The sequence below is a fragment of the Nothobranchius furzeri genome, chromosome 19, assembly GCF_043380555.1.
Source record: "Nothobranchius furzeri strain GRZ-AD chromosome 19, NfurGRZ-RIMD1, whole genome shotgun sequence".
Lineage (NCBI taxonomy): Eukaryota > Metazoa > Chordata > Actinopteri > Cyprinodontiformes > Nothobranchiidae > Nothobranchius > Nothobranchius furzeri.
Window position 1 is genome coordinate 10,657,199 of NC_091759.1, and position 25,545 is coordinate 10,682,743.

The 25,545-nt window shown below is 40.8% G+C and overlaps 1 protein-coding gene across 1 annotated transcript in view; it reads left to right on the plus strand.

Moving 5' to 3' along the window:
• LOC107394447 (cell adhesion molecule CEACAM5) overlaps positions 1–2,196 on the plus strand; it is a 33,046-nt gene extending 30,850 nt beyond the window's left edge. The window contains exon 10 of the mRNA XM_015973376.3: positions 2,027–2,196. The gene's annotated coding sequence lies outside the window, so the exon portion shown is untranslated. The remainder of the gene's footprint in view (positions 1–2,026) is intronic.
• Positions 2,197–25,545: the final 23,349 nt, after the last annotated feature.

Genomic DNA, 25,545 nt, shown 5'->3' on the forward strand with positions numbered 1-25,545 from the left:
AAGGGATGATTCATCTCATGAATGCAGATGAGCTTTAGACCTAGTCCACACGTAGCCATTTTTTTTAACGAATACCCGCCCCTTTAAAAATTTGCATCCACACCACCTCGTTTAAAAAAAAACTCTGTCCACACGTACCTGGATAAATACGTTGTTAAGGACATGCCAGACCTGTAGGCGGCAGTACTTCCCCCGTTCTTAACCTCGTCCTTCGTCTGTGGTCTTCCGCAAGGAGCAGTAATTCCGCTTGCAAAAACAAACAAGCAGAAAGCGCTTGGACAATTGATAAAGTGAGCGCAGCTCTGAGGGCATCCATGCTGTCGGCTAGTGTAAACACAGGTTGCACACGTGATGTCAGCATTTTTCTGTCACGGAAAGTGACGTTGCGTACCTTAAAACTCCGGTTTTGTCTGTCCACACGCAGACACCCAAAACGGAGAAAACGCAGATCTTCACTTTGGCCGGAGTTTTTAAAAAGATCCGTTTTCATGTGAAAAAACTCTGTGTTCGTGTGGATGACAGGCCAAAACGTAGAAAAATATCTACGTTTTGGCAGATCCCCGGCTACGTGTGGACAGGGCCTAAAACAAACCAAATCATTTTGACACAATAGTTGAATTATCTTTGTTGTGTTTTTGAATCATCTGGAGGGCAAAATAAGCACAGTACTCATGAGGACATTAACCATTAAGAACCACAACCATCAATATCAGCCGAGGATTACTTAGACACACGACGGTGGGACAGGAGTTAAAGTGCTCGCCCTATAATCGGAAGGTTGCAGGTTCGAGCCCCACTCAGTCTGTCGCTGTCATTGTGTCCTTGGGCAAGACACTTAACCCAGCTCACCTGCTGGCGGTGGTCATAGGGACCGGTGGCGCCCGTGTACAGCAGACTCGACTGTCAGTGCGCCCCAGGGCAGCTGTGGCTACAATATAGCTCATTACCACAAGTCTGTGAATGTGTGAATGACTGTGTTGTAAAGCGCCTTGGGGGGTTCCAGGACTTTAGAAGGCACTGTATCAAATACGGGCCATTTACCATAAAGATGCAATTAGCAGTATATTTGGCAAAAGTCACTTTTTGCTATTTTTTGTACGGTCACATGGGTCTCCAATGCCTCTATAAACACTCCATCGTTTTTCCTGTTAGTGTTTCGTTTTAGGAATTATTTTCCTAAAATGAGCCTTTAGAAAAAGTCCCCATTTTTTATGTCACAATAAGAAAATCAGCGTCAACCCACCTCTCTCACCTGTCAAGGCTGGAAGAGCAGTGGCTCTACTCTGAGCCCCTCCTGGATTATAAGCATAAGCTCATGTGTCAGTCTAATAAATATTTTGATTAGAATGGTTTCTTCAGGATTGTTACATCATAATCAGTCACCCGTGACCTCGGGATAACACAGTCACCGTCCTTGAGTTTGGTTCATCTTCAACGATAAGACTCAGACTCATTAGCTAAACACAGCCTGGGGGGGGGGGGGGGGGGGGGGGAATAAAACTGACTCAAATTCACGTTTTTAGCTGCAAATGAATATATTTTATTTACCTTGCAGAGAACAATTAGAAAATACAAATGCAACTAAAACTTAACCCATTTGAAAACACGACTGTCGGTCCTGGCACTGCAAATGGCAAATATGTTTGTGTACAAAGCTGAATTTATTCATGTGTACCTTAAACAAACTTATTAGTGCAGTTGCCTGCAGTCACGAGTAAACTTGGTTTCTGTTGTATGAAAATGTCCTGTGTCTGGGTGTTTGTGCACACAACTCTCTATCTTTGCATAATTTAGGCTCGTTTTTGTGGATGTGCTTGATACTTTTGTTGACTAATCCAATGCAACAGAGCTGGGCTCACATGTTTGTTTGATCACCATCAGTAAATAATATGCAGCGTGCGTAGCAGAACACTTCCTGTTCCAGTTTGTTACGATCTTTAATCTCTAGCAGGGGCGTTTCAGATCCACCAAGCTAACGTTAGCGTGGCAAAGTGCTGATGTTTCCCTGTTTTTTGTCTTTCTTTAGGCTCAAGCACCTCATCGTTTTATTTCCCATGATCCTCTTGTGCAGCCACAGAAGGAGCGCCCGGGTGGATCCTGCTGGTTTCCTGTGAAAGACTCGTCCAACCGGCAGTTCCATCACGCCGTTCCGCCTCCTTTTGTCTGGCTGTCAAGGACGATGGAAATTAGAAAATAAAAATAAAAACAAAGCAGTGGATTATATCAGGATTTGGATTAGGAACCGTAATTTTAATTAAAACACAATTAGTTAGCTTTTTTTTGCTACTTTTACTGTAAGACCACTGATTTCCCCTGGATTACTGCCTTCCACGTGTTTTTGACAAACTCCTATTTTACTCTTTTTCTCGCCTGATCAGATTTTTTATTTTTTTTTAATTCAAGGACAAAAAAATTCTTCTACGGAGACTTTTCTTGGACAAAAACTGGTGGACTGATGGTTGTGAGGAGACACACACACACACACACACACACACACACACACACACACACACACACACACACACACACACACACACACACACACACACACACACACACACACACACACACACACACACACACACACACACACGAGTATTACCAAACAACTCTGATCTCAGAGGCCACACAAGTAAACATTCAGGTATTTTGCTTCATAACAGTATCTGAAAAAGGTTTGATTCATCTCCTTGTACGTACCAGATGGGCGGAGTTTTCATGATAGGCTTTTTAAATTAACTTTTAGAAGTTTTCTTGAGGTTTGAAGCTTTTATCCATTAAAATGTAGGTCTCAGAATACCTCAGTTTGTTTGGTGCTCACAGATTTAAGGGTTACTTATATTTTTAAGCACATTTAGCCAAAACCAAGTTGGTTTGTTTCACTTTGAGGTCACTACAGAAATATCCAGGATATCTCCCTCCTTTGTTCCTTTAATCTTTCCTTATCTCACCAATAAAAAAAACAAATACTTGCCAAAAAATTCTCAGAAACCAACTAAACAGATTTTAAAATAAAGATCTTTGGAAACAAACGTAAGGCGACATAGTTCAAATCAAGATTAAATTTTTTTGAAGATTCTCAATTATTGTGCACAATAGATTCAAGAACAGATTTTAGTTTACAAAATAACTTTAAAAGGCTAATAAAATCAGATTAAAAGTGTAAAAAATAAATATTTTATAGTAATGATGATTTTATCTTCGGTTTTAATAAATATTTTGTTCATGTCACTCATATTCACTGCATTTGTGTTTAAAATTTAATGTAAATTTCAGGCAGAAATGTTTTACGGGAGTAATCACCTTGAAACATGTGACTGTTGCTAATGCAAAACAGGAAACGCATCACATCAAAGCTTTCGTCAGATAAATCCTGTCACTGCCTCAGCCTGCCACACAAGACCTGGCAAAGCTTTCTAATGTGACTTCTTTTAGACGTCCAAACAGGATTTAAACCGAGTCAGAAGTTCATCAGATCCACTAAAGGAAAGTAATACTTTCGAAATTCTCCTCAATGAAGGTTGTAATGAGTTCCTGCTCCAGACGTGTGGAAAGTGTCGGTTCATCTTTACTGAGTTGGATCTGTGGGAGTGCCCATTTGCTCATCTGAAGTGTGGATCATCAGAATCTAATCTTTCAGAATAAATCATTAACATTTGAATAAAAATAGCATCTAATTAAATAAATCCATCCAACTTATCACCTTTTTGGGCCACTACTTGCCACCAGGCTGCCATGTTTCACCAGTTCTGCTCTGCAAGTCAAATCTGAACTAAGTCCCAGCTTCCTTAGCTCCAGTTCAGGATCCTGCCCACCATTTGAATCATCCTCTCATCTTGAAAAATGCAAAGGAGGGACAAGTTAAGAGGCAAGATTGAGCACGCAGAGCCAAGAAGGAGCAGGAAGGCTTTAGCTGGGAAGTTCTGCTCACTTTTACTATAATTGGACACAAGTTGTTTTGGACTAAATCATCATTTGTGGAAGCTAATTATAAAAAGTGTAAAAAAATAAGTTCAAAAAGCATCAAAAACACTTTTTGTATTATTCTGACCTATTGAGTATTTATCCATCCACGTCAGCTGATTTATTTGCATTTTTCGCTTGATGATTAGTGGTTGTGTGTGGTTACAGACTTCCATGTGCACTGATCTCCAGGAAAAAAAGGGAAAAAAAAGTATTTATTTTGTAATTTTATGACTGGAGATGAAGATCGAGATCAGCAGGTCACACGTCCAGAAACTTGTCCCAATTTTTGAAAAACTGAATGGTGGAAAAACTTTAAAAGATAATGTCTTTATCTTAGGATGACACAAAGCACAGAATGTATGAATAACAGCTTGTAGATATGACATTTTGTTGTCCTAAACTGCCCTGACTGTAAATAGAAACATGTACGACCCTGTAAACAGTTGTTTTGTTTTTGTTTTGTGGATTCTATATTTGGGGTTTGATTTCATGTTACGAATTAAGAGGTTATGTTGATGTTTACAAAACCTGGTTCACCTCGTTAAAAATCCTGTAGAAAACCGTCAAACGCTCCGATCTACCAGGAGAAACATTCTGTAACAAGTGATAAACATCTTTGAAATATTTTCCTAATTTTGACTTTGTTGCCTTTTGTTTTGTTCCTTTTATTGGGTTTTTACTTTTTACCTCTGAGGTGTCACTATTTAAAAAGAAACAACCAATTAGAGTCTCTGTGCGAGTTCAAACCATCCAATCACAACCCTTTCCTGTGTCAGCATGACCTAACAGTTCAGGCCGCCCTCGGCCGCCACGCCCGAGTCTCCTCCGTACGTCTGAGGAAATAATCTGTCTTAACAAGTCTTCTTCCTTCAGATGACACTAAAACGTCTTCAAGGCGAAAAATGCAAAGAAAAAATCTGTTCCAGCAGTTTTTTTTTCTTTCTAAACTAGACTAATAATCTGTTTTTGCCCACATGACTCATTTTCTTCCTCTTGTTTGAGTTATTGAAAGATTAATTCTTCGTGAACTCAAGAATTTGGCCATTTTCACCTTTGAAATAATTAAGCTAGTTTAAGGGCTCGCCCCCTACAGCCTTTCTAAAGTGTAGATTTGACTAAAAATGACAAGAACCTGAGTAACGTTCATATTAAACGCGAAGTTTTACCTCACAGACCTTGTGGAGTTCCTGCAGCAGAACGACAGTAACAACAACAGTGAGCCAACTGTGTGCACTAGCCTATTGTTTCAGTACAAGAATGATTTTAAGTGCAACGATCAGTTATACAGTTGAGCCCACAGAACTTAATATGCAAAGATCTGATAGACTGCTACAGAAAACCTAAAAAAATCTAAATGCAATAATCTAGTTTAAAGCTTATGTGCTGAAAGAAGGAGGAGAACTGATTTTATTTTGATTTTAAGACTCACTTAGATTTTATGCATTTTCTCTAAAGGTTGCTCACCTGTAGACCAGTCCAGCGGCTCCCTAAGTTGGGGTCGTGACTCCACTGGGTCACCAAAAACCACACAGGGGGTCTTGAGATAATTTCCAGATATCAAAATAAAATTCAAAAACAACAGCTGAAGCTATATTATTGCCATCATTGTTAAAAATAAACTCAGCTAAATTTTCATAAGTGGATACAAGTAAAGTGCCCTGAATTATTTAGCTTTTTAAGTATGTTTGTATCATCCGTTCAGATTTCTGGGGTTTCTACCATTTCTATTTAGTGGATCTGAAGCAGAAAAGTTCAGAAACCGCTCGACTACTATTGCTCCACATACATCTGAGGTAAGATGTTACTCTAATAGATTCTGATGTTGTGTTTCGGACTGTATTGTGTAAATAAAAAGCTACATTATATATATATATAATTTGAAGCCCTAAAAAGAAGCAAGGTGCATCAGGCCTGAATTTCAGTTTGGTGGATTTTTCTCTTACCTAGATTTTAGGACCTCAAAGGGATATTTTTGAACAATTAGTTCAAAAGACACATAATGTAATTTTTTTTTTTAATTAACTGAATAATAATTGGCTTGAATAAATATGGCAAGAAGCCAAACATACTCGTATGAGGAGGTCAGTTTTCACCTTCAAGTGCATTCTTGTGTTAAAAAGATGCTTCCCCCTTACTGGAATTTTCTTAGCTTCACCTTATCTTGCTCAGGAAGTTTTGCAGCTGCACACTACTTAATACCACGTGCACAGGATGGGGATTATAATCCCTTTTTTTTTACTGAAGATAAGGAAAGCTGAACAAGTAAAGGCAAGAAAGGAAAGCAAATCAGCTGAACAAGATGGTTAAAAATATAAAAATGCAAGAATTGTTAACAATTTGTGCAACTCAAGAAGCAGCAAACTCCAAAAGGAGCATTGTAAAACTGGAACAGGCCGGTCTGAATGTGTTTTTATTGGAAAGGCAAACACCAGAATAAAGTTATGATTTAATCTGAAATCCCCTTCTCTGCATAAAGGACCTACCAGGATGTTTTTGTCCATGAAAATGTTCAAACGTTTAAAGAATGGCTGGAATTTGTGCTGCCATCTTCTGCTGGAGCCATTATTTGCAGCTGGAATGTGCAGCACCAAGCAGGTCCTCTTCCCACACGTTAACGTCACAGCCTGGCTGCACATCTGGTCACAAGCCAACCCTGCTGAAAGTGAAGAAAGAACAAAAAACCTGTAACAATATTGGTTTTTATCACACTGATGTGATCCATGCTTATGAGTAGCTTGCTGATGTCTGGAAAGAAGTGATCATGACAGACAGCCGTGATCGACAGCTCCTCGGCTTGTGTCCACAGCGACCTACATGGAAGCTGTAGGTGATTTAAGGGGAAACTGTTGTGTGATGATATGCTGACAGGAGTTTGATTGCCAACTCTCCACCCTGCTGCTGATGTTGTTCAGCCTAAATGAACTAATCAGCATAATGGAAGCCGCTGCATTTGAAATAAGCTGGCTTGTCTTAAGCGCAGTGACAAGTGGGATTTGTGGTTTGAGTCGTGTAAACAGAGAAAACGCTACAGCTTTTTGTTTTGCACATCGCACACCAGGATGTTAGAAAACAATCATTGCTGTTGATGTGGGAAGAAATCTGGTAGAGGAGAATCAAAATGAGCCAAAACATGAACTTTATGTCAGATGTTGAATGACTGTAAAAGAACCGTTATTAATCCAATATTCTTCCTGTCGTATTGCAAAATAAAATGGCCTCAGTTGGTCTTGAAACTTCAGCTAACATTGATTCATTTGTCTCATTAAATCCTACATTTGCAAAACAAAAGCGATTTACTGGTCCACCTATGTTCCAACCCTCATTTATGCTCACGAGCTTTAGGTCGTGAAGGAAAGAATGAGGCCACAGATACAAGTGGCTGAAATTAGGTGGCTGGACTGTCCCTAGAGATAGGGTCATCTGGGAGGGGCTTGGAGTAGATCCACTGCTCCTCCACATCGAGAGGAGTCAGTTGAAGTGGCTCGGGCACCTGGTTAGGATGCCTCCTGGATGCCTCCCTGGTGAGGTTTTCCAGGCACGTCCAACCAGAAGACCTGAAGGAAAACCCAGGAAACGCTGGATGTTTCTCAGCTGGTGTGGGAATGCCTTGGGATTCCCCCGGAGGAGCTGGCTCAAATGCCAGGGGAGACGGAAGTCTGGGCCTCCCTGCTTAGGCTGCTACCTCCGTGACCCAACCCCAAATAAGCGGAAGAAACTAGAACTTAAACATTTTTTAAAGCGAGTTTCATTTTGCTTTTCTAATCTTAAAAAATTTTTTAGGTTTGTTTTAACATCCATTGAAAATGGCTTGTGTGTGGGTGATAACTGTGGTGTCATAAATACAGTATATCCACAGTACACACACACACACACACACACACACACACACACACACACACGTCAGTGCAATCATAGTTAAAAAGAACAAAAATACATCAGAAATAAAACAGACCAGAAGAACTCCATATACTAAAACACATTTGGGATATTTTTAGTGTTACATCACAATTCCTGAAAGGGAGAGCTTTGGAAAATAAGCCTGAAATGGTCCTTATTAAAACTGTAACAAATATGCTGACCTCCTGCATGCAAGCAGAGAAAAGTTCAGCGTGAAGAAAAATACACCCACCGCCGAAACAAGAAATTTGTGCACAAAATATTAAAATAAAAGCAAAAAAAAGCATCGTATTAGATAGGAATTACACACAACTGTAATGATACTTTAATGATAATTGTAGTCTAGAAATGAATGCATGAAGAATCCAGATTTTTGATAAAATAGTGTGGATTTAGTTTCCTCTGGTAGACCAGTATGATGTTCATTGGTTTGAGTTTATGGTTCATAAAAAAATAAAAATATTTAAAAAAATCACCAACTGTTCATCACTCTTAGCTTTAGCTGGGTTCCAGTAGGAGTTAGGATGTACATTCACAAAATTTTATCCACATTTTTCCACTAAGCATCTGCTCAGACTTCATTGAAATCATACATTAGTGTTCCCTATTGACAGTTTTGTAGAAAACTGAACTGCCTACAGATTTGCAAAAACTCATCTTGACTCTGAATCTTTGTCCATCGCTAGCAGAGCAAGGGTTGTTCCAGTGAAGCTCCAAATGAAGGAAATGTTTCTCCCGAGACTCCCTTCCTCCCTCTAATAAACAACTGTTCATTCTGTCTGGAGCAGAAGGGATCAATGCATGCTACGTGCCTGGGGGAGAGAAGCTCACTAATTGTTGTGATAAAACTCTGCTTTGATGGGGCCGTTTAGATCCGAGAAGCCATCTATTTTCCATTTTAAAGGACCAACAGGAAAATCCAGAAGAGCAAAGAGAAGCCAGTAAGTGCGAGGGGGTGTACACCTCCTCAAAATTACCTCATTTCTAGTTTTTGAGGTGTGTATTACACCTCAACCAAGTTAGGCTAATGCCATTGGTTGGAACTGCTCATGAGTAACTTGACACAAGAAGTTATCATGAATCACCCAGATTGCATACAGACAGCATCTTTGTGACATGCTTTAAATCTGGTTGGGTTATACGAGGCATGCAACGCCACTTCAAAAACATTTAAACATTCGTGCTACTGCTAGCACTAAGAGTAAACGTCCCAACCAACTCCCTTTTTATTTGCAACTTGGTCTCCAACCCCTCCCTAAATTGTCTCACATTCTTTGAATCACTGAATCCAAGTTGAGAGCGGTTTGAAAGGGTTAGACACTCAGATTATGGTAAGAGTCCACTCGTTTTGCTTCATTGTCAAACGTTCATAATTCCAGAAACACAAAAGTGACACCTTGTGGCTCGTGAGGAAACAGAACCTGTGCAACATTTAGATAAAAATTTGGAGACTCCGTCTTGGTTGTTGTAGCATATACCTCCTTACTCAGTGAGTCTTGCACACAACAATGTTCTCTGCAGACTTTTCCTACTGGATTAGAGAAGGTGTGCAGTCACATGTTTGAATGGAGCAGACATCTGTTTTTGAACATGTGTAGAAAAAAAATTATGCATTTTCACAAAATAAATGCAAACTTTGTTTCTTTTTTAAAGAGAATTTATCCTTTAAAACAACAAATCTAAGATACTCCAAAGTAATTGAACTGGACTGAGAGGGGAAGGGGAGGGTGAAAGACTCCTAGTTACATTTGATCACTTCCACTACTGTGCCCATCACTAGTTTGTGGTTAAGCAGGCACGGCGGACAGGACCGAACACGACTGCAGCATTCACTCAGGAATGTTTGCTACACAGTATCAATGCAGGAAGAGTTGAGTGGGAAAATGTGGGCAGAAAACACTCCCCTCTCAGCCCCACCCCCTTCAGACTAACTGCACCGTAAAGCCACATTTTAATTACAGTGTACATGTCAAAGCACACACACCTCACGGATTAGAGGTTTTAGGGCGAATCGGATCAGATACAAAAAGCTACATGAAGTGTAATTTTCAGATGTTGAAACCCCCCCCCCCCCCCCCCTCCCCCACAATTTAAATGTTTGAACGATTATTAAAATATGCTGAAAATTACTTTGCTTTTTATTTCACACTCCGACTAATTTGTTCATTTCTAACAAAGTGCGTGATTTACCATGTTGCACAAATTTAACAAAAGTCTGCTGTCACCTCTTTAAAAAAACTGAGTTTTTCGGATTGAGACGTCATTGACATTCAGCTTACTGACATCCTTGTGAAGCCCCTATTAGCTGATAGATATGCACCGTTAGCAACCAAGCATCTTGCATTTAAATTGACAATCCATGTAAACATGTATTTGAGCAGTGAACATAATGACTTTGACACATTTACACGACAGGAGGAAGATCGGTGTGAGTCGATGAGCAGCCCGTGGGCCTGTGCAAACAAGACGTGCTGTATCTGTGGGATTACAGGGTAAAATAATCATGGCCTATTCAGGGAAACTCACAGCTGAATCACTTATTGTTTAAATGTTTCACACAAACAAAGAGCCATCAGATGGAGGTGAATTTCATCGAAATGGCCTAATTATCTTCACGAAGAATTAGGTTTTTGTTTTAGCTCCATGACCGGAGATCCCGCGTTCTAATCACAGGAAAGAGCAAAAGGTTTGATAATGAAACGGATGGTATCACTTAGAGTTTCTCAGATCAGCAGAGGAAGATTGTAGCGTCTTGCTTAATGGATTGAGTGAAGAAAGTGATATTGATCTTTCAATCCAACTTCCAGGAAAAAGGTGATTAAATCCATCAGAGGTATCGAACTTCCTTCTTAAGTTGTTTTGATCGAGGGTTTGATTGCTTTATCCATACGTCTGTCTTGTCGTGTCTGCATCAGTCTGTACGCACAGGATATATACAGAACACAGATTTACAAAGGGTATGTCACTCAGAGGCTGAGGGTCATGCCAGCCTTCCTTTCACACATCTTTATTTTCCATTTCGGTCTTTTCTCGCACTTCCTCTCCGCTTGGTTCTGCAGATTCTATCAGCTCACTCACCTGTCAGGCATCAGCGTATCAAAACACTCCAGTATATCACTTCCAGGTTTTATTTCTTTCCTCAGATTGTCAAGCTTCACCTCCTTGAGATAAACCTTACTGAAGTGTAAAGTGTGTGTGTGTGTGTGTGTGTGTGTGTGTGTGTGTGTGTGTGTGTGTGTGTGTGTGTGTGTGTGTGTGTGTGTGTGTGTGTGAGTAAAAGATCTGGATTCACTGCAAAAAGGGAAGTTACACCAACAAACGTGAATTGTTTTCATGATTGTCTGGCAGCAAAGACACTAGAAAAAGTAAAAATTTGGTCTTATTTTTGACCATCAAGCATGCTTTATCTTGATGCAAATGATCTCCCTGCACTGGAAGACAGGAGAAAGCTTTTGTACCTGTAGGGGTACGATAGCTCGTCACTGGGGGGCAGAGGTGTGGACTCGAGTCACATGACTTGGACTCAAGTCATTATTTTAATGACTTCTGACTTGACTCATACTTGATCGCCAATGACTTGCGACTTGCATCTGTTCACTTGATGATGACTTGAGCATTTTTGATACTTTAGCACAAAAGTAGCACGACATGGGCAAAAATCTTAAATCATTCTTGGTTCTGAGTTTGATTTACTGCTGAATGCAGCAGCACTTTGTTTATAATCAGTTTCAGTTGCACTTCCTGCTTGTTTGAGCAAATAAGTTAAGCTTTAAGAAGCTTTATTTATTATCATTGTCATTAAATTGAAGTTGGACAAATAACTTAAAATTCAAAGTTAACGACTTGGGCTTCCACATCATTGATTTTGGACTCGACTGTAAATACTTGTGACTTACAAAGCAGTGACTTGATTACACCTCTGCTGGGGGGACATGCTACAAGATCCTGTTTCTGTACCCTCAAACTTGGGGTACTCCTGTAGTTACTGCCTTGTAGAGATCAGTCTTGTACCTCTGGTGGCAGCCCTGTTCCATAAAGGAGCAGGCCCTTGACTATGTAGGAAACAGCTTCAACCAGAATGTCTACATCATTTTTTTCCCTCTCTCTAGTCATCAATTATCATAAAAAAGTTCTGGTTTCCCAAAATTTGGCATGTGAATCAAGGTGTCACCTATGAAAGCTGATCTTTGTTTGGGTTTTCTCTTTATGTACTGAGACAAGGATTTGAACCTTCAACCTTTCAATACAAAAAGGAAAAACAAACAATACCACCAACTCAACCAGTAGGGTTTCTTCTTTGGGCAGCAGTAGCTCAACAGGTTGAGCGGGTTGTCCAGTAATCGGAAGGTTGCAGGTTCGATCCCGGCTCCGGACAGAGAATTCTGCTGTTGTGTCCTTTGGCAAGACACTTAACCCACCTTGCCTGCTGGTGGTGGTCGGAGGGACAGGTGGCGCCTGTGCTCAGCAGCCTCACCTCTGTCACAGGGCAGCTGTGGCTACATTGTAGCTCATCACCATCAGTGTGTGAATGTGTGTATGAATGGATGAATGATACACTGTAGTGTAAAGCGCTTTGGAGTCCTTACTCTGAGAGGCGCTATACAAGTGCGGGTCATTTATCATTTCTTGTACCATCCCGTTTTGTTTCAAGGTTTTTCTTTTCATCCCCAACACAAGTGGTTTCTTGGCATGGTCCATTTACAATAATTTATCAAATATTTGTACTTTTAAGAACATAGTAAATGTACCTTTTATTTCTTCAAAATAAGCACACAGTTCTCTATGGCATTTTCACATCTGGCTCGGCCGGGTCTGGTCTGGGTTGCGTCGGCCCGCAGAAGCACAGCCAGGTTTTGTTCACTAAGCCTTCTCATCAACGCTGATGACATGTGAGCAGGCAACAAGACATGCTAAGAAGTCTGTGTTGTCCTCTTTAAGTGAGTAAACAAAGGCGGCTGTGAGAAGTGTTGCTTTTGGAGACTCTGATGCGAAGCACGCTACTCTGTCACCGAGACTTCTGTGTGCTCCTCACAGCAGTCCGTCCTCGCGTTGCCATGGCTGGAGCGGTGATTCAGAGCTGCAGTTAGAGAAGATTTTTACCCCAATGCAGACTGATAATGAATTTTACCTGCGGGAAGCCGCAGCTGGCTGACCCTACCTGACTATCAAGGCTCCCTCTATAGGTAGGACTTAAAGCTTGGTTTATGCTTGATGCATTTACTTTCCGCTTGGTGATGCGGCTCGCGGCTGGAACGCGCTTCACAACTCGCAGCGTTTATGGTTCATGCGGCTCGTCTCTGCGGTGAGCCAATATTCTCCCAAACTGTAGGGGGCAGCATGGAGCTCTACGGCATGCATCCAACGCTACGCCATAGTAGAAGTAGAAACTATTGTTTACAACAAGGCATTCCAGCATTTTTAACAGCGTCCTCGTCTTTTCCGACAGTGCGAGTTATTTCTCTCCAAGAATTATTAACAACATGTTGATCATGGTGCTCTCTGAGAGCTGAATCATACAAATGTCTGTATTTACGAACCTCTGCCATACTAGTTCTTGCCGGTCCGCCATGTTTTTCTGCGTCCAACCGTCCGCGTGGTTAGAAAATTTCCTAAGTGCGCGTTGCGGAAATTTTGGGCCGTGCGGAGAGGGGCGTGGTTGTTAAAATGATGCAAAATGACGCAACTTTTCCGTGCGGAGCCGTGCGGACCTCGCGGACGCGTCAAGCATAAACCAACCTTTAGGCAGTCAATCAGTCGGTAGTGAGTGTGTTGTGTCGGCTCCGCAGAAAGCAGACCACTGGGGAGCGGGTCTGAGATATCTGGTTGGGTGAGCACGGAAAACGCATGAATTACCCAGATGTGAACACATTCAATCTACCAGGCCTGGGCCAGGTCGACCCTGATGTGAAAGCCCTATTGAGGTTCCGAATGTCTAAATTTTACCTTTCGGGACAAAAAATAAATAAATGAAAAAAATATACTCCCTTCTACCCTTATTCAAATTTTTACTGTGAACTGTTGGTTACAAATTGTGAATAACTTTAGCAAAAAGTCTAACATTTGTGAAGGTACTGAACTTCTTTGCCAGGGCCTCATGCCTTATTCTTACAAAGAATGGAACGGTTGCAGTTCAGTTTTCGTACAGCTTCCGGATGGACGGATTTACTCTGACAAGATTGGAAACGTGCTTCCACTAGAGCTCTAAACATCAGAGGTTCAAGTTAGAAGACTGACTTATTAAATTTGAAGATCCACCTCACTGAATCGTGTCTCACTTCCTTTCTAGCTCACACAATTTATTTAACTTCATGAAAATCTGCATTCAGCCAAATAAGACTGAAGATTTTTAGGGGGCTCCACATCCAGATCCATACCTGATGAGAATGCTCTGATTGGACAAAGTGATTTTTGGTCTTTATGGAAGCCACGTGGAGTAAAGAGGGGAAACTCATGATCCTGGAATTTTGAACATATTTTTTAAAATAGTCTTGCAAATTTCCAACACATCAGAATAGTCCAGAGTTATTGGGATTGAATAACTATGTGAAGTTTCTTGAGATGACTCTTGTCGTGATTTGGTAATATCGAATTCAATATTAAAACCTTCTGATTATAGTTTCCATGAGTCAGAGAATTTGGGAATTTAGAAGATGTGAGACAGCTGGGGGGGGGGAGTTCCAAACGGAGTTCTTTGGAAGCAAAAACAAATGACCCAATGTGTTTGGGTGCAACAAATACGATAAAATGATTTAACATTGATGCATTTTGCAACAAATTGCAAAAAGTCACTCCACACATTAGTGACATGTGCACTACATCAGAAAAATAAATGTCAGACAATTTACATATTTTTTTTACAATTTGTCTTCAGCGTCCACCAAAGTAACAGCACGTGGTTCATGGGTCTTAAGTCCTTAAATACATTGATAGACTTCCAGGCTTGTTGCTCTCTGATCAAAGCAGGTCTGGCTGACTTTGACCTCTAAAACCATGAAAATAAACTTATTAGAAATGTACAGAAAATGAGAAGACCACACCCTATGAAAATTTAAATACAACTCATCACTCATCTGTTCCTGTCATTAAAGGAGAGTAAAAAGGGAGAAAAAAATTAATTAAAAATAATGAATCATGTTTTGGGTAAGCCAAGGCTGACAACTTCAGGACCTCTGAATCTTTGCATGTTTCTACAGCTCAGATACACAAACTATATACAAATTATACAAATTATATATATATATATATATATATATATATATATATATATATATATATATATATATATATATATATATATATATATATATATATATATATATATATATACGTGTATATATATATAATGTTTAGCACTGGTAACAATCACTCCACGTTCAGATGGAAAAATGAATGTTGCAGTTAGATAAAGGTCTAATTCAGGGGTCGGCAACCCGCGGCTCTGGAGCCGCATGTGGCTCTTCCATCCCTCTGATGCGGCTCTCTGTGCTTGTAAAATAATGAATGGAAATTTAAATAAAATGCTTTATAGTTTACTGCATTAATTTTATATCTGTATGCCAATTCTAAATGTAAAGATTGTCTGCGTAAACCTGAACAGGTCCATCCCAGTCTTACTGTGAGACCGGGTTGACGCGTCACGCTTGTGCATAATCATAGGCGCATTCTGAGCTGACGAGGATGTCAGATTCTGGGATTCTCCTCAGACGGCTCCTGGATGTGTCGCCACATTGGAGACAGGAACAAGCACTATTCAGCCAAAGTTTCATAATCAGGGAACATTTTCTAAGTGACATGTCTCTCTGAGAGACAGTGTTTGGAAAACGCTCGCTTCAGTCGGAGGAACCTTCCTGCATGCACTCTGGTTCTGCGACGTGCTCCAAGCCCCTCTCCACATCTTCAGCTCGCTGTGGACCTTATGTACACGCTGACAATGAGCTGCGCTGAGCAGTGTCCAGCTCAGATGTTCAGATGGGAATCTTTTCTTGAGTGATTTAGCTACATCTGCGATGTGCGTAACAAATAAAATGTCACTTTGTCTGCATGGGTCGGGGTAATTCTTTCTATTCTTTCTCTGTCAAAATAAACAGTCAAATACAGGAACTGTCCGGGTCAACACAAGCCCTGCTTTTAACTGTTCTATTTTCTTGTGAAAATTGTTGCAAAGAGATAAAATTTTACTTGATTAACACCAGAGCCAGGAGCACTGCGCCGTTATCTCCGTCGCTGTAAATGAGGGAAAAACAAAATGATCGTATCCTTTTCTGACCTTCCCCACCTACAAAGTTTAATTACAACAATCAAACGTGACAGAGCCTGGATTTGTATTCTGAACAGTCTAAACACGTTTTAAAAAGAAACGTATGACAAAAGTGGCACCTGCTCAGTAAAACCACCAACAGGGTGAAAAATATAGTAGGCAGAGATGGGCTACAACTTCTGGATCCATGTTATATAAATCGTTTTATTGATTATCTTCTTATGAAAGATAGCTTTGACGTACACGAGCGACCGGTACTGGCTGCTGTCACCTGTTGTGATTGGTTAAAGCAGCTCTCTGCTGTCTGAGGGTAGGCCCCGCCCACAACGCTGCGGCTGCAGTGGCTCCCAGTGTTTTCTTTACTGTGGGAAACGGGTAATAATGGCTCTTTGATGGGAACAGGTTGCTGACCCCTGGTCTAATTACTAGAACCATTTGTGTGATGATTCACCTTTTGATCTGAATATCAGTCTGTGGTAAATGTGAAAGGAGTGCCGGTTATGATTCCTTTTTCCCCTTCAGTGATTAAATCATCCAAGGCTTCGTGCAGACTTGACACACTTTACTCACTGAATCTGAGCACAAATCAAATGCTTGTCTTTCTTAATGATCTCATTCACTCTTTTCAGTACAACATCTGTGTCTCTAAATGTTTTAGCCAACTTCCCTTTTCACAGAAGGGACGTTTTGTAGACTTTCATAACTTTAGAAATAATGACACTCACTTGAGCATCATTATTTCTTTAAACATATACTGACACGTGTTCTTTTCCACAGAAAACACACACACACACACACACACACACACACACACACACACACACACACACACACACACACACACTCACACACACGGGTGTGTGTCACTGTGCAGAATTTACACACACTTTTCTGTTTTTTAACCCTTTCGCTCAGGAGTTAACGACAACATTTAACACTGCCAAAGCATCCTTTTATTTGATTTTTTTTTTATTAAAACAATTTAGGTTTATTTTATAAAATCAATTACATACAGTGAAAACAAAAGAAATGCCTTGTGCTCTGCCGCTCTATACAGATCTGCAGAAACGTCTAAAATATGTTGCATTTCTATTTTTTCCCTTTCAAGAAATTGAAAGCTAAAGCGTGTGCTTCTGTGCCTCTCTCCCACCAGTAAGAATTATTCTGTGGGTGGATGAGGTTAAAGCTTACATTTCATATAGATTCTAACGCCCTAAAGTGCAGAGACCAGGACATTAATTGGCTCAAATGGTCGATTAAACAAGTCAAAGTGGTTCTAATCAAACTGCTCGCTAGCCAAAATAAAATTCCAAATTTGTTGTTTCTTCTCTGCTGAGCAAATGGTTACTGTAGCAACCACAAAGCTGTGGGATACACTTCCTATTTAGGTAAAGGCCTGCTCTTCCACAGAGATTTTTATATCTGATTAGAAAGCACATTTATTGAGTGATCTTAACCTATTTTTATCATTGTTCATGATTCATTGTTCAGCGGTTTGGTCAATCCTTGGATGTTTTCAAATGTCTTGTACAGATAAAGTTTATTGATCAAGATTTAGGAGTATATTCGGTTTCTGTGCTTCAGCTGCTTATATTTTTATTTTTGTCTGATGTCTTTGTCACATTTTAACAGCAGATTTATAATTAGATTGCAGGTAACCAAACAGGTGTGGAGTCATACATGTTTTTATGTGAAGTTTACACTACACAGACATTTAGCACAAGTTTAAGCAGTATTGTTGAACTGGCTCGAAGATATTATATCAGATTTCAGCTTGTTTAAGTTGAAGCTGCTGAGGAATTTCTACAAAATCCAGCTGCTCTTTCAAACAGACCTCAGCTAGAACTGTAGTTGCACACAATGCAGGTGACAGGTTAGAGCAACCTAGGCATCAAAACATGCAAGGAAGTTGTCAAAATTTATCGTGACAGTAAATAAAAAATAAAAAAAAAACTTCAAGATTCAGGGAGTGACAACATGTAATTCTAGAAATCTTGAACCAGCAAGATGCTATAAACCCAACTGGTAACCCGCAATGCTGCCAAATAGAGGATCTGCTTCATAGAGAAAGAAAAACTCAGGCAGCTTTAGGTGGAGAGAAGTAATTAGGGGAGTGGATACAGGTGAGTGATGAGGGACAGGTGAGAATGATAAGCTATCAAGCATATAATCAAATCCAAATGTGGAAAAACTGACTAAACAAAAAAGGCAGAATCATCAGTAACCACATAAAAATGCCCTTTTGTGCAAAAAATTAATGTTGAAAAAAAACCACATTGTAACTTTAGACATACAGGTTTCTATGAATACAACAGGAAATGAAAAAAATAAGGAGGAGTCACTGTTGTAATTTTTCTCCTGAATCAGTCAGTCATCTCCTCTGCACGTAATGCTGAAGTCATTGGTATGTTTCCTGAGAAGCATTTCAGTATTTTACTGTCAGCATCCAGATTCCTCCCTTTCCTAGCAAAGGAGTCACTCTATGACAACCTTTAGAGTGAATTTCAACAGAACACTTTTCCTTTCTTTGTTCAAATCAAATCAAATCAAATCAAAGATACTTTATTAATCCCAGGGGGAAATTAAAGTTTCAGTACACACAATTCAGAGATCAGGCATACATGGGCAAGACACTTGACAAGAATTGGTGACTGTGGTCATTCGCAACCCTGAGTCGCGCTACCTTAATAGAGATAAGAGGGTTACATGAGGATTGGTTCAGATGGAGGAAAAAAAGGCACTTCAGAGTTACCCTCCACCAGGAGGTCAGCTTTGCTCTGCAAAAAACACCTCAAACATATATGCAACAGAGTTCAGACAACACAACATGAGTGTCCACTAGGTGGGGTGGTGGGTTGGGACTATCCCCACTTCACTTCCTGCAGCCACGATAAGCAGCGCATGTCACCTCAGTGTGGATAGGGGGAGGAGCATTGATGGTTGGAGGGTTGCAGTGACCCTGGAACGTTTCAGCGGCCTTCCCGCAGTCCCGTCCAGGCTGGGAAAGGAAACAGAGTTGAGTTGCCATAGCGATGGCACATTCCACATATCTTCTGAGGGGGGAGTTTTCGTTGGAGCCTTCTAGGCTCAAGGACGCCAGATTCCGATTAGAAATTTTTTTGGGGCCAGACAGAGATAATTTCCTCTCTGTCTTACAGTTTGTTGGTCCTCAACCTCTCAAAATCCCAATAATGGAGATTAATCTATCCCAATCTGTGCTGATTCGATGGCATCCATCTTTTGTGCCAAAGAATGAACCTCCGCCAAAGTCCCAAGCTTACGATTCATCTCGACAATTATTTGAGTCTGTGAATTCACAGCGCAGTGCAAACCATCTCTGAGCTCTGGGATCAGGCCAATATTCCTCAACAGCTCGTTCATTTTCCGGTAAACCAGGTAGCCTCCAAGGACAATGAGCAGGAAACCTGACACCAACACCACGAATATCCACACATCTTCAGAGTCCTCCACAGACAGCTGAGATAAACAAATCAAGTTCCACTGTTTCCAGGAGTCCATGATGTGTCTAACTGGGTCTGTCCCGGCGGGGCATCCGGGAGCCCCTTCTCCCATTCTCATCCTTGAAAAAATTTTATCAATCGCGTTGAGAGACCAAATGACAAGATCCATTTAAGTGAATTTCAGACATGTGTTGAACTTGCCCAAGTCCATACTTATGAGAGAACAATGTGAGCACCTATGTGCGTACACGCACTTGTATATGTAAGGTGTAGCGTCACGAAGGTCCTCTAATTTGTGACAAAGGTCACATTTTCCCAGCTAGGTCAAGCTGGGTCAGACTGTAACTTTTGGTTCCACAGATTAATCCAGGAGTCATGATGGCTGTGGAATATCATCTTTATCTGCTGCTGTTCCGTCCCAGATTGAAGGACACTTCAAGATCACAATAATAATTTTTAAATAATGATTTTATTAAACTCTTTGACTTTATTACTGTTTATTATAATCATCATAAATAATCTCTTGTTTCAGTAAATGTATTTTAATTACTGAAATGAATTATTATGCTTTGGGTACGATTATGATTATGGTTGATAATCGGTTATGTGTGTACAGTAAACCAGAAGGTCAACTTCCACTTCATCCATCCAACACAGAGCTTATCCAGAGTAAAGGTAAACTGCCATCACATGTCTTTGACTCATGACCAAAACTTTCTTGCTCTGAGAGTGGGCGTGTTCTGAGGGGTTTGTTAAAACTAAATTTCCAGCAGCAAAAGTTCAGTTCGTGAACCAACCACCATCCTGAGGATAAGGGAACGGCCGCCCTGAAGCCTCTACCTGCTATTCTGTCACGCTGATAGAATAGCCTTGAATAAACGTACGATAACCAGCTGACGCAAAACTCCTTCAGAGTTATTGATTTTGAGACGCAATAGTTAGTCGTGTGACCCACGGAGACATCCCAGGACAGATTTGGTCGCATTGAGGTCCTTCTACGGGCCTCGTGCCCGGAGGAAATCTTCTCCACCTGACATCTCGGATCCAGAAGGGGGTCTCCTGAAACTGGGTGAGGTAGACACTTTCGACAGATGACGTCTGATGCTGTTTCTCTAAGTAACAACAGTTAGCTGTAAAACCATCATTTCCAACCCAGAACGCGCTTCTCTCTCTGAAAGAAACCTTCTGAGAACATTCACGCATCCAAACTCGTATTTTCAATTTAGCTTTCATTCAGTCACAGGTTTGCCTTTAAACCAAGTTTAATATCAAAGCTGGTAAATTGTCATCCATGAATTGTCATTTTTAATTGTCATTTAAATTGTCGTTTCAAATTGTCAAGTTTAAAATTGTTAGTAATAAATTCTTAACTTTAAAAACTTGACTCTCTTCTTGAAATTAAACACACAATGGTGTGTATTTCTGGTTATTGAAAAAGCAAAGATTCCTAACTTCTGATTCAAAAATAAACTTTTGCTATTAAATTTAATTATCTTAAATTAAATATTGATCTTTGGATTAAATATAGACCAAACAGGTTGGTGTATGAACTTCCATCGATTATACAAGTATCTTGGATATTTATACATGATATAGGCTCATATGCTAATGTGCTTGGTTATTCTCAGAATCTAACAACTGATAGCAAACAGTGTTGATTCTAGTATGTAGAATACGCTACAAAGGTTTCTCTATAGAAGCGTCCAATAGAGAGTGTGAGGGGCCACAAATCTGCCCCCACAAAGATGTATAGGAGATGGAGGGAGCTCCAAGTCCCAGAGATCCAGGAGCTGCCCCAGAGCACAGGGACCCCAAGGAGACCGTGACCAGAAAAGCCCCTGCCCCCCTCGAGAGGCGCAGAGGATCGCCCCGGGGTGGCACAACCAGCAGCCGGCAGAGTCCCGGGAGGTATCAGCGGCAAGCCCATAGGTCCGCCCGCAGCCTCCCACCCCCCAGCCGACTGAGCCTGGGACCCAGCAACCCGGGGCCCAGGGGCGACCACCCCCGCTGGGGACCCAGCAGGGCCCAGGGACCCAGATCCCACCAGGCAGCCACTGGGATTGATCAGGCAGACGGCAAAAATCTTAAACCCCCCCCGGGAGCCACAAACACTCAGGCAGACCAAGGCACCACACTCCACACCAGGTGTGGCAGGGGGAGGGGAGACGAAGATGTATAGCATCAAAAGAAGTCCCAGGAGAAGGGAGAAGACAAAGGCCCCACCTGACATATACAGTCATACACAAACACAGTCACACACTCCCTCCCTCATGCTCACACATGCACATACAACCAAAGATTTACAAAAATGCACGCCGGACACCCACTCATACTTCCCATACACACCCCATTCACTCTGGTCCTGATACTGCTGCACATGGGGTACAACCATTACCGGTTCCCAGAGTTCGACCCTTTCTGCTGGGGTGCTGATGAGCAGGATCCTCCGCCCAATGCTGAGCAAAGCAACCCACCACCCCAGACCCCAACCAGACGGCCAGATCTCCTCCTAGCCTCCAGCCCCGTGAAGCCAAGTGACAACAGTGGATGTGGCTCTTAGGGAGCCATCTTGTTGTGTCAGCCTGCAGCGTGCAAACTGGTTTTTGACTCTATGTCAAAAGAGATGTCGCAAGGATGCTTGTTCCAAATTGGCTGGTTCGGAACTCCGCTAGAAACTGAATTACTCGGGAAGTAGCTCTTGTTTTATTAAACTACTTTGTTATGATTTCTGGCCAAGTTTGGCAAATCATAAATTGACAAGTTTCTGGGTATTTACCAACATCCCTAAGAAAGCGACATCCTCCTCAGATACAAAGATGTTTATAACACTGTGAATGAGAATGGTTTAAAACACTTATGTGAGGTGAACCTGAACCTTAATTTGTATTTTTTGAAGATGAATATGAGTGTAGATAATGATTAACTTGTTAAATCAAACACTTACTGATCATAAGATTTGCAATGGATCATTGTAAGAGCAATATTGATTTCACCTTCATTGATTTAAGCACACATTATTCAAACATTTCATTTAAAAATCTTGTTCATTCAACCATATGATTGATGAACTTATAAGTTGTAAAGCCTTGTAAGATTTGTGTAGATTCACTTTTAGAGTGAAGAATCCAGCTGTCTGGGGCAGAGGGAAGGGCTTTTGTGGGAGACCTTGACAGTTTATTTATGTCTGCGATGAAGAACAATAAGTGAGCAAAAGGTTGACGTGCGTCTGGATCCTCCAGATGGTTTAACATTGACTTTGCAACTCTGGTGTGTATTAAAGGTTATGCTGTGTTAATTAGATGGTGAAAAATGACCCTTTTGATTAATAACACAAACATTGTAACTTTTTGTGCTGTTTAAATGTTTAGACCACTAAAAGTTCCTGTTTAAATAATAATCAACACACATTCACATATTTAAACAATTTCATTCATTCATTTTATTTATAAAGCACATTTATACATGGCCAAGACCGACCAAAGTGCTGTACACTGGAATAAGGGTGGAATAAATAAAACCAAAATGTACGAGTCAGAAGTAATAAAAGTAGGACAGTAACAACTATAAAATCAACGATAAATAAAGTAAAACAAGTACTACATAGTAAGAAGCCGACTAGGCAGAATTAAAAGCCAAAGCATAGAAATGAGCCTTCAGGCGTGATTTAAAAACAGAGAGAGAGGGGGCCATTCTCACTCCCAGAGGGAGTTAGTTCCAGAGACGAGGCGCACAGATTGAGAAGGCCTGTTCTCCTTGTGTCCTCACCCAAACCCTTGGGACCTGTAACAGGCGGTAGTCTGCTGACCGAAGAGCCTGACCTGGTATGTAGGGGTGAACCAGCTGGGTTAAGTACAGAGGTGCATAAAGATAAAGGGGTTTAAAAATAAAAAGTAAAATTTTAAATTGGATGCGGTAGCACACCGGTAGCCAGTGCAGCTTGGCCAGAATGGGAGTAATATGCTCCCTCTGTCTGGTATCCGTCAAGAGGCGGGCTGTCACATTCTGCAGCAGCTGGAGACGCACATTTGAGGATGAGGTAGATCCATTAAAAAGGGAATTAGCATAATCCATGCGAGAGATCACAAATGCGTGGATTACTGTGTGCAGGTCGCATCTATTCAGGATGGATTTCATCTTTGATAGCCGTTGTGGCTGGAAGAAGCAGGATTTAACCACCTGGCTAATGTGAGAGTCCATCTGCAGCTCTGGGTCCAAAACTACCCCAAGGCTAGTGATGGTTGGCTTCGCTAAGTTGATAAAACAGGGAGGCAGGACAGGGCTAACTGCAGTGGGAGAGGGAGGGACAAAAAAAGAGCCTTCAATTTAAACATGTTCAGATGTAAAAAGTTATTTGAAAGCCATGCCTTCACTTCATTTGAAACAGTCCACAGCCAGTTGCACTGGATCTTGTGGTTTTAATGAAACATAAAATTGGCAGTTGTCGGCATACAAATGGTAAGACATGCCATGTTGCCTAAAATTAGCTGCCAGAGGAAGGATATAGAGATTAAAAGGAGTGGTCCCAAAATAGAGCCCTGATGAAAACCACTTGAGGGAAACCAATTTAAAAAAATGTCTTTCCTGTTTTTGTCAATGTTCTAGAGGATGTTAAAAGTCTAGGTTTCTCCTTCCTCAGCTGTTTTATGTATCCCACACATCTGACTCAGTGATTCAGTCACATATTCAAAAACTCAAAAAGTTTTGAGGAAGCCAGTTTATAACCCCCTGATGTAAATTGGGTGTGTTGGAGCAAAGCAACACTTAACCATGCAGGGTAATGACCTTTAGTGAAGAGTTGCTCTACAGAAACTGAATAATTCATTATAATTCAGTTTTCATATCAATCACACATGATGCAAATTTTAAGTTGACCTTCACTTTTCATTTCCAGTATTTGTGCTGAGCTTGAACCCTTGTAGGAGAAACTGACCACTATCAGACTTCTGAAAACACGTCACAAGCAGAAACACTTTCCACATTGTCTGACTCCTTAAAACAGTGGTTCTTAATTATTTTCAGTTGTGCCCCCCCCCCCCCCCCCCCCATTTATGGAAAGAAAAAAATGTGCCCGCAAACCCCAGATTGAAATTTGATATAGAACCAGAGAAAATTTTATTATTAATCTTTACAAACCAATGTAAGTGGTTTCTGGCACCACAAATCTGAATATCTAATCAAATTGAGAAATGAGCTACAACAATTTCAAGCTATTTCAAAGTTCAGTTTCAAAGTCATTCAAAACCTTTTTGTTAACTGTAAACATAGCTGTCCACTAAAACGCCTAATTCTTTTTCTTTTTTTTCCTACCAACATTAAACAACAGTAATGACATTTTAACTTATAACTAGAGCTGAAAAGTGCATAACATTCACACAGACTTTTTCTTATGATTTTGAGTTCAAAAAGCCTTTAGCTTTGAAACTTTTTCTAACTGTCGGTTACATCAGTTTCGCCACATAAAATACTATCCTTCAAAATAGTTCATTGCATGTTTTTCTGTTTTGAATGAAAACATTTAGTTTAACTGGTGGAAAAGTCCAGGGGCTTGTTAATATAACTGGGGTGTAAGGTCTCGAGTGTCGCTTTAACTTGTTAGGCTTCATACAGTCAGCTGCCAAAGTTTTTAGGCAGAAAATACGAATAGGTCTTTCTTCATTTTCGACCGTGTTCACGGTAAATCCAAGCGCTACGTAGCTTTCGTCATATTTTCTGTTTTTTTTTTTTTTTGCCAGCTACTTGCCTCTTGTACCTCAGCCGATTTTCTTTTCACCGTCATGAACTTCTCCATCTCTACTCCTCCATCAGCGCTCTCACTGTGCCCACTGGGGCACTCGTTTGTGTGTGTGTGTTTGTGGTTGGTTTTCTTCTGCTAGGTTAAAGGGCACCTTATTGATTAGTTAGAGTGCTGCTCCCACCTAGTGACTGGGGGTTGTTTAGCATTCCATTTTGAACAAATTATGCTAA